The sequence below is a fragment of the Suncus etruscus genome, chromosome 4 (genome assembly GCF_024139225.1).
Source record: "Suncus etruscus isolate mSunEtr1 chromosome 4, mSunEtr1.pri.cur, whole genome shotgun sequence".
In the NCBI taxonomy this organism is placed as follows: domain Eukaryota; kingdom Metazoa; phylum Chordata; class Mammalia; order Eulipotyphla; family Soricidae; genus Suncus; species Suncus etruscus.
In genome coordinates this window covers 122,813,638-122,823,480 of record NC_064851.1, presented here as the reverse complement: position 1 = coordinate 122,823,480, position 9,843 = coordinate 122,813,638, and positions in this window count along the sequence as shown.

Sequence of the window (9,843 nt, the reverse complement as noted above, 5' to 3'; positions counted from 1 at the left end):
GTGTGTATGCTTAGGGTGATTAGCTACAAGTGACAGTAGTTTTGACTGTAATTTTCTAAGCAAATGAGGCATGTAATAATATCTTGAGATAGCTATGTTGCTGTCATCATTGTTGAGAGTTAATAAATTTTTATTTCAAAATAAAAAATTATCACCATGTTCTAGTTTCTTTTGTTGTTTCTGCTGTTACACTATGAATTTGGGAGCTACAATATTTTAACCAAAGTCACTACAAGATAACACATAATAATTCATCACAACAGAATCTTTAGGGCAAAAGCAGCCCCAACACTACTGTATAAAGAAAACAGGTTAATGATACTCTGAGCCATGCTGACAGTGCCACAGGATTAACAGTAAGATAGCAAGAAGCAGCCTCTAAGCTGAGAACATAAATTTTTCAGCAGAGATGATTAAGAGGGAAAGGATGGAACAGTGCTACAGAAGCAAGTGTATTTTACTATAAAAGACATTACAAATTTGTATTTGCCTAAAGAAACACCAGGATGATTTTAAAAACAAACTAGTGGTTGGAGAGAATGTAAGTACAACAAAGTGGAGCATTTGTCTTACAGGTAGCCATTCTGGTTCTATCCCCAGCACCAAATATGCCCCTTTGGGTCCTTTCAGAATTAATTCCTAAATTAATTCTGTGTCCATGAGAAGAGTCTCTCCTAAAGTATGAGTGGGAGAACATGATCTGGATCTGGAATTCAGAAGAATGTTCAGGTGCCTCAGATGGGTCTCCACACCTTGAGGACTTATTTTTCTAGGTTTTTTTTATGGGGGAGGGAAGTATTGCTTTTTGGGGAGGGGAGTCCACACTCACCTATGCTCAGGGATCACTCCTAGAACATTCATTGAACCAAATGGGCATTCAGGAGATCAATTAACCCAGGTTAGCTGCATACAAGAAAAGCAGCTTAGAGACCAGAGCGATAGCATAGTGGGTAGAGCATTTACCTTCCATGCGGCTTTTTCATATGGTCCCAAGCCTGCCATGAGCTATTTCTGTGTGCAGAGCCAGGAATAACCCCTGAAGGAGAAAAGTGGAGAAAGAAAGAGAAAGAAAGAAAGAAAGAAAGAAAGAAAGAAAGAAAGAAAGAAAGAAAGAAAGAAAGAAAGAAAGAAAGAAAGAAAGAAAGAAAGAAAGAAAGAAGAAAGAAAGAAAGAAAGAGAGAGAGAGAGAGAGAGAGAGAGAGAGAAAGAAAGAAAGAAAGAAAGAAAGAAAGAAAGAAAGAAAGAAAGAAAGAAAGAAAGAAAGAAAGAAAGAAAGAAAGAAAGAAAGAAAGAGAGAGAAAGAGAGAAAGAGAGAAAGAAAAGAAAGAAAGAGAGAAAGAAAGAGAGAGAGAGAAAGAAAGAAAGAAAGAAAGAAAGAAAGAAAGAAAGAAAGAAAGAAAGAAAGAAAGAAAGAAAGAAAGAAGAAAGAAAGAAAGAAAGAAAGAAAGAAAGAGAGAAAGAGAGAAAGAGAGAAAGAAGAAGAAAGAAAAGAAAGAAAGAAAGAAAGAAGAAGAAGAAGAAAGAAAGAAAGAAAGAAAGAAAGAAAGAAAGAAAGAAAGAAAGAAAGAAAAGAAAGAAAGAAAGAAAGAAAGAAAGAAAGAAGGAAGGGAAGGATGAGGAAGGAAGGAAGGAAGGAAGGAAGGAAGGAAGGAAGGAAGGAAGGAAGGAAGGAAGGAAGGAAGGAAGGAAGGAAGGAAGGAAAGGAAGGAAGGAAGGAAGGAAGGAAGGAAAGGAAGAAGAAGGAAGGAAGAGAAGAAAGAAAGAAAGAAAGAAAGAAGAAAGAAAGAAAGAAAGAAAGGAAAGAAAGAAAGAAAAGAAAGAAAGAAAGAAAGAAAGAAAGAAAGAAAGAAAGAAAGAAGAAAGAAAGAAAGAAAGAAAGAAAGAAAGAAAGAAAGAAAGAAAGAAAGAGAAAGAAGAAGCAATGTTGGAAGCAACAAAGGATTGTAGAATACAAAATTTTTTAAAACAAGAAATGTTCTTTGTATTAAAATGTTTTTCTGATTTTAAAGTTCACATGTCCTAGAGGTGATTAGGTGCAACTCCTGGGTTGGTGCTGGCATGGGTAGGGATGTTCAATCCACTGTTTCCAGGATCCATGTAGTGCCAGGATTGAACCTGGACCTTCTACATGCAAAGCATTTAAGCACACAGAACTCTTTTTTGTCCTCAAAAATTCTCTATTGATTTATAGTTCTCTTTTTAAGAGGGCTTAAAATACACAAAATGCACAGATCGAAGGACAAAGTGTCTTCTGATTTTATCTTAGTGTTGGATGATGAGGTAGGGCAAGTTGTTGCTGTTTCCTATTCTTCAGGATGTCACACCAACCTAGCCTGGAGTAAGTTGGTACCAGAGCAGTTTTAGGGATTCCCGGGGGTGGGGGGGGTATGATTCCTGGTGCTGTTGCAGGGAACTGTGTTGATTCTAAGGTTGAAATCTGGGATTTAGGGTTGGACGTCGATGTCAGATCACATGTGGTCTAAGTCAAGTCCCCATGACAAATGTTCAGGGTGGGAGACACCCCTGTATTATGAAATATATGGGTTCTTATTCCTTGTTTCTATACATAAGATTTCCCCTTATTTAGTATGCCTATGCAAAAGGGAATGGTGCCATATTATACTGTGGTGTATTTGGGGATAAGAATGACAGGCTATACAATCTTTGTGCCCTGGTTTTGACCTGAACTTTTATCCCAAACAAGACTTTTTCTACTAGAATTTCATACCAAGCAGAACCAAAACAAGCAAAAGGAAAAAGGGGGATGGAGGAGACTACCTTTACATTTGGAAATAAATACACTAAGTGGTATAACTATTAAGGAGCTAAATATACAAAGAAAATATAGACATCCCTATTAAGTATTTTGAGATAGTCTTGGAGGGTTGAGATTCTGGGAACATTTCAGCCCTACTTCATAACCTACTGGTAAGATGAAATCAGAAGACATTCTGTCCTTTGATCTCTACAAAAACCAAGTTCACTAATTACAGAAAACTGATAACAACAACCATGAAGGAGTAGAACTTCTGGAACCATAAAGAAAGACTCTTTCCTAGACTTCATCCTAGGACCTATGCAAATACCAAGATCTCTAATTACAGAGGACTGATTTTGAGCAGAACATTTCCTGGCACCATAAAAAGACTTTGGGGTTTATCTCTAGATACAGAGGTCTGATTTTATCACCCATGATGGAGCAGAAGTCTTCCATATACCACAAAGGCACTGAGGGGAGAGTAAATGAACATGCAAGGAGTCTATAGTTATTCCCATGACAGTATACTTCAAGGGTGGAGAAACCCTGTACCTCTTAGGCCAAGGGACTTCCCTTTCTAATGTCCCCAATATTTACTGTGCCTATGCAGGAAAAAAAAACCAGCACAACATAATCTTTCTTATTTATTTATCTATTATTTATTTCTTTGTTTTGGTTTAGATATTGAAGTTGTTGTCTCCAATTTTTCCCCTCCTTTTTCACTCTGTTTTTATTTCAAGACCATGGTTATTAAGTGGTTCTTGTCTTTATTGCTGTAGTGCTCACTAGATTTTTTTTTTATATTTCCTTTTGTATTGCTGTGGTGTTTCATTTTATTTTTCCCTTTCTGCTCTCAAATTGAGGTTGAGAGCCTCTAGAAGGACTCCGTCCATATTCGGCTTATTTGATTTTTACCCCATTTTATTGCTTTTCTTTTCTTCAAACAAAACCACATAACTTGAACTATCTAGGGGGAAATAATGGAGAGTACCAAAACCAAACAGTTGTATGATTACTAAGTAGTAAGCTAGACACAGAGGAGACCACCTATACTAGTAGTCTGGGGGGGGGGGGGTTAAGGTGGGGGATATGGAATGCAAGATAAGAACGGGGGGTAGGGGGGTGGAGGAAGGACAACATTGGTGATTGGAATATCCCTGATTTAATGTTAATATGTACCTAAAATATTACTGTGGAAGATATGTAAGCCACTTTGGTCAAAATAAAAATTATTAAAAAAAAAAAAAAAAAAGACCTTAGAGTTTGACAATGAGCATGTCTGGAGCCTGTAGTTGTTACAATGACAGTTTGCTTCAAGGGTAGAGAAACCCTGTATCTCTAGTCTAAGGGAACTCCCTTTCTTTTTTTGGGGGGAGGGGGATTTGGGCCACACCCAGTGGTGCTCAGGGGTTACTTCTGGCTGTCAGCTCAGAAATAGCTCCTGGCAGGCACGGGGGGGGGGGGGGGGGGCATATGGGACACCAGGATTCGAACCAACCACCTTAGGTCCTGGATCGGCTGCTTGCAAGGCAAACTCCACTGTGCTATCTCTCCAGGCTCTGAACTCCCTTTCTAATTTCCCCAATACTATGCCTAAGCAAAACAAACAAACAAAAGAAAACCCTTGCCATACCGGCCCCCCTTCCTTTTTGTTGTTGTATATTTTTGTCATTGCTTGTTTTGGGTTTTTTTTTCTTTTTCTTTCTTCTTTTAAATTTATGTTTATAGTTTCTAGATGGCCTCCTCCAAGCTTTCTTTATTTTTTTTCAACAGACTCATAGAACTTGAATCATCTTGTTCTGCCTCATAAATTGAATGGGGAAAAAAGTGGATGGTACCAGAGGCAAACAGTCTCATTAACATTAAATACAAATAAAAAATTATCAGACCTGGGGCCAGAGTGGTGGTGCAGCAGTAGGGCATTTGCCTTGCATGCAGCTAAACTAGGACAGACCGCAGTTGGAACCCCCAAGCTAGGAGCAAATTTTGAGTACATAGCCAGGAGTAACCCCTGAGCATCATGGGTGTGGCCCAAAAACAAACAAAAAAATTTATAAGACCTAAATACCAAACACAAAGTCAACGACAAATAGAATCAAGATACCCAATCTACAACAAGCTATACACAAAGGGGACCTGTTACACTAGCAGTCCCTGGGTCAAATGGGGGAGTTATGGGATGCATGCCTGTTGGAGAGAGGACAACACTAGTGGCAGGAGTGTCCCTGATTCACTGTCACTATGCACCTTAAGTATAACTGTGAAAAACTTGTAATTCACATTGGTCACAATAAAAATTATTAGAAAGTTATTAGAAAAATTATTAGAAAAATACACAAAATGGAATTTTATATTACTTAGGCTGTAGCACCCTTTGATCAGCATCCATTTTTCTGTGCTTTTATATAATTATAATTGAATAATAAATGTTATACCATTACATTTTATACTATCATGATGTGTATATATATCATATACTGTTTCATTCAATAATATAGTGAGGCCACCACACAATTCAGAAGCTAGATCTCTTTTTTTAAAAAATTACTTTATTTAAATACTGTGGCTTACAAATTTGGTCATAACACAGTTGTTTCTGGCCTTCAATCTTCCAATACCAATCCCACCACCAGTATAATGTTCCCTCCATGTTGTTCACATTTTACTACTCTCCCTCAAGCCTGCCCCCTGGCAGGCACAAATAATTTACTATATATTGTTTGCTACAACTGAATAATAATGGAATTACTGAAAAAACTTTAATGACAGAAAATGTGTGAAAATTGTTATATCTCACAATGTGATTATTAAATCATTGTCTGAAAGTTTACTAGGTCCAGTTGCAGTGAAAAGGAAATAAATATGGCTTTTGTCTACTTGTATATCTAATTTAGTATGTTCCTACTGAGGTGTCAGTGTTGAGGAATTTGGAAGTATCCTGCACTCCAGAACTGCAGGTTCTATGGAACTGGGCCAAGTTTACTAGGCAGTGCCTGTGAATATATCTGTCGCTGCTGGGGCTTGTGGAATGATGGAGGGGTGAAGGGAGGCTGCTCACTCCCAAAGCTAGATCTCTAACTGACTCTAACATCCACTCCTCTGTCTTTCCCCAACTTACACCATCCAGTTCCTTTGGCAACTGCTATCTTGTAAATGAGCATTATTTCATCACTTTTTACAGAAACTGGTACTATCACATTTCTCATTGCCTAAACAACATATTTCAATGTTTTCAGTGTGTAAGTTATTTATCCAATCTCCTATTACTTCACCATTTCCTACCAGTAAACAATCTACTTCCAGACTTGTATTACTCTATGTTGTCTTTTTTAAATTATAATAATAATTTTTATTTTGACCAAAGTGGATTACATATCTTTCACAGTAATATTTTAGGTACATATTGACGTTGAATCAGGGAAATTCCCACCACCAAAGTTGTCCTTTCTCCACCCCCATTCCCAGCATGCATCCCATATTCCCCTCCCTTACCCTCCTGGCTGCTAGTATAAGTGGTCCCTCTGTGTCTAGCTTGTTGTAGATTGAGTATCAATTCTGTTGTTGTTGGCTTTGGGTTTGGTGTTTAAGTCCGATCACTTTTATTACTACTTAGTGATCATACAACTGTTTGGTCTTGGTACCCTCCATTGTTTTCCCCTCAATTTGAGAGGCAGAACAAGATGGTTCAAGTTATATGGTTCTGTTTGAGGAAAAGAAAAAAAATAAAATGGGGGTAAAAATCAAACAATCAAGAAATGGGTAGAGTCCTTCTAGAGGCTATAAGTATTAATTTGAGAGAAGAATGGTAAAAAAGGAAGAGAAACACATCAACAATACAAAAAAAATCAAACAAAAAATCCAAATTGCACCATAGTAATAAAGACAACCATCACACAATAATCATGGTCCTGAATTAAAAACAAAACAAAGCTCAAAAAATGAAAACAATAACAGCAACAACAATAACAAAACCCCAAAACAAAAAAACAAAAATTTTTTATTTTGTTCTTTTTGTTCTTTTTTTTTCTGCATAGGCACAATAAATATTGGGATAATTAGAAAGGGAATTCCCTTGGCCTAATAGATACAGGGTTTCTCTGTCCTTGAAGTATACTGTCGTGGTAATAACTACAGACTCCATACATGTTCATTTACTCTCCCCTAGGTCCTTTTGTGATATATGGAAAACCTCTGTCCCATCATGGATGATAAAATCGGACCTCTCTATCTAGAGGTTTTGGTATCTGCACAGGTCAAAGAATGGAGCCTATGATGAACTCTTTCTTTACGTTCTAGAAGTTCTGTTCCATCACTGTTGTTTTAATCAGTCTTCTGTAGTTGGTGGTCTTGGTTTTTGCACTGATCCTAGGATGAAGCCTAGGATAGAGTCTTTCATTATGTTTCCAGAAGACCTGTTCAGTTGCAGTTGTCTCAGTCAAACCTCTGGAATTAGAGATCTTGGTTGTTGTACAGATCATAGGCCAAGGCCTAGACTAGGGCTTTCTTTTTGGTCCCAGGATAAGTTCTGCCCAATCATGGTTGTCACAGTCAGTCTTCTGTAGATAGCGATCTTGGCTTTTGCACAGATCAAAGGATGACAAGTCTTTTTACTTCATCCTATTATTAGATGGTGAGGTAAGACAATCTGCTCTTAGAGTTGTTGTTGCCATTCCCTCATTGTCAGAATATCATATCAAAACTGGCGCATGTTTGGTGTCAGAGCAGTATTAAGAATGTCGGGCCCGGAGAGATAGCACAGCGGCATTTGCCTTGCAAGCAGCCGATCCAGGACCAAAGGTGGTTGGTTCGAATCCCGGTGTCCCATATGTTCCCCCGTGCCTGCCAGGAGCTATTTCTGAGCAGACAGCCAGGAGTACCCCTGAGCAACGCTGGGTGTGGCCCAAACCCCCCTCCCCCAAAAAAAGAATCTCCCAGAGGGAGTTTGGCTCCTGAAGCTCTTGGATCCACATATGTTGTCTTTTTTTTTTTTAATGAATTTGAATGCATATAGGTTGGAGTTTCTCTTTGACTTATAGAAAAGTTATTCTACCATAAGAAAAAGAAAGGCTTGACTTCATTATTCAATAAATCAAATTGTTTTCTAAGACTTATTCAAATTTAATCTTCAATATAAAATGAATAAGTGGATATTTTTAATCTGTAACTTCTTTATATTTGAGATTGTCAAGCTTCTTAATGTTTACCAATAGAATAAAGGTGGAACCTCATTTTCCTCATTACTGAAGTTCAGAAGTTTTTTAAGTTAATTGGCCTTGTTTTCTCTTCTGTGATATCTTTCAATGTCTTCTTTGCTAATTTTCCTATTGGGACATAATTTTAATTAGTTCACTATTTTCCTATTATTCATTGCTAAATTATTATTTCTTTGTAGTTTTTAAGTGTTAGATCTTGTATTCTTTTGTGTATATGTGTATTGCTGGGGATCAAAATCATATTCTCACATATATGAGCTACAAGGTGTCATTCTTCCATAAAAACACATATATAGCCCTTTTTCACTTTTTCAAAAGAATATTATTTGCCCCTTTTGGGTGCCACACCCAGTGACACCCAGGGGTTACTCCTGGCTCTGCACTCAGAAGTCACTCCTGGCAGTCACTGGGTACCTAGCATATGGGATGCTGGGATTCAAACCACCATCTGTCCTGGAAGAGCTGTGTGCAAGACAAATGCCCTACTGCTGCGCTATCTCTCTGGCCCCAATTGTTCTCTATTTCTGCTTTTTATTTATTTATTTATTTATTTATTTTTTGGTTTGGAGGACCATATCTAGCAGTACTCAGGGAGTCAAACCACTATCTGTCCTGGAAGAGCTGTGTGCAAGACAAATGCCCTACTGCTGCACTATCTCTCTGGCCCCAACTGTTCTCTATTTCTGCTTTTTTTTGTTTGTTTGTTTGGAGGACCATATCTAGCAGTACTCAGGGAGTAATCAATGGCCATTCCTGGAAGTGCTCAGGGAGCCATATGTAGTGCCAGGAATGGAACCTGGGTCAGCCACACCCAAGGCAAACACCTTCCTGTACTATCTCACCAACTATCTCTCTTGATGTACTATTTCTCCAATGCTGATTAAAGGAATTTTTTTTGTTATAATAAAACGTTTAAATCTTTTTCAGGGGTAGGTAGTCATTTGCTCTGATCCACATGTATTTTGGCTGACCCGTTTATTTTTTATTTCTTTACTTAGGTTTGTGGCCACGTTCAGATGTTCTAAGGATTTATTCATGGTGCAGAACTCAGAAATCACTTCCAGTAGGGCTTGGGGAACCTTGTGTGGTTCTAGGGAATTGAACTGAGGTTGACCACATTTAAGGCAAAAGTTCTACCAGCTATACAATTTTTCAGGGATCTCTGCTAGCCATTTATTTGTTTGGGGGCCAGGCTCAGTGAAACTCCTAACTCTGCACTCAGGAACTATTTCTGGAGGGCATGTAAAACCAAATGGAATTCCAGGGATTTCATCCTGGTGGTTCCAACCTGGGTGGGCTGAATGCAAGGCAAGAGCAGTACCCTCTGTACTATCGCTCTGGCCCCTGCTAAACCTTTTAAAGATTTGCTTCTTACATTTAAATTCTTGATCCTTCTGGAATTATTCTTTGCATGTAGAGTAGGTAGGGAAGGGATATCATTTCATTTTCTCTATATTAATAGCTATATTTTTAAATTCTGTTCTTTGAAACTGGTTCCTGATCCATTCTGCCAACTATATCACACATCAAGACTAAATATATGCATAATCCTTGAGAATCTCTATTATGTTTCTTTGACCAAGTTTATTATTTAACTTTGACTTTCTTTATTACTGTATAATATAGAATATAGAATATTTGGTACAGTAAGTCTTATCTTGCTCTTTTTGTGTGTGTGTGAGGTTTTAAGGTCACACCCGGCAGTGCTCAGGGGTTATTCCTGGCTCCAGGCTCAGAAATTGCTCCTGGCAGGCACGGGGGACTATATGGGACGCCGGGATTAGAACCGATGACCTCCTGCATGAAAGGCAAACGCCTTACCTCCATGCTATCTCTCCGGCCCCCTGCTCTTTTTTAATAATGCCTCAGATG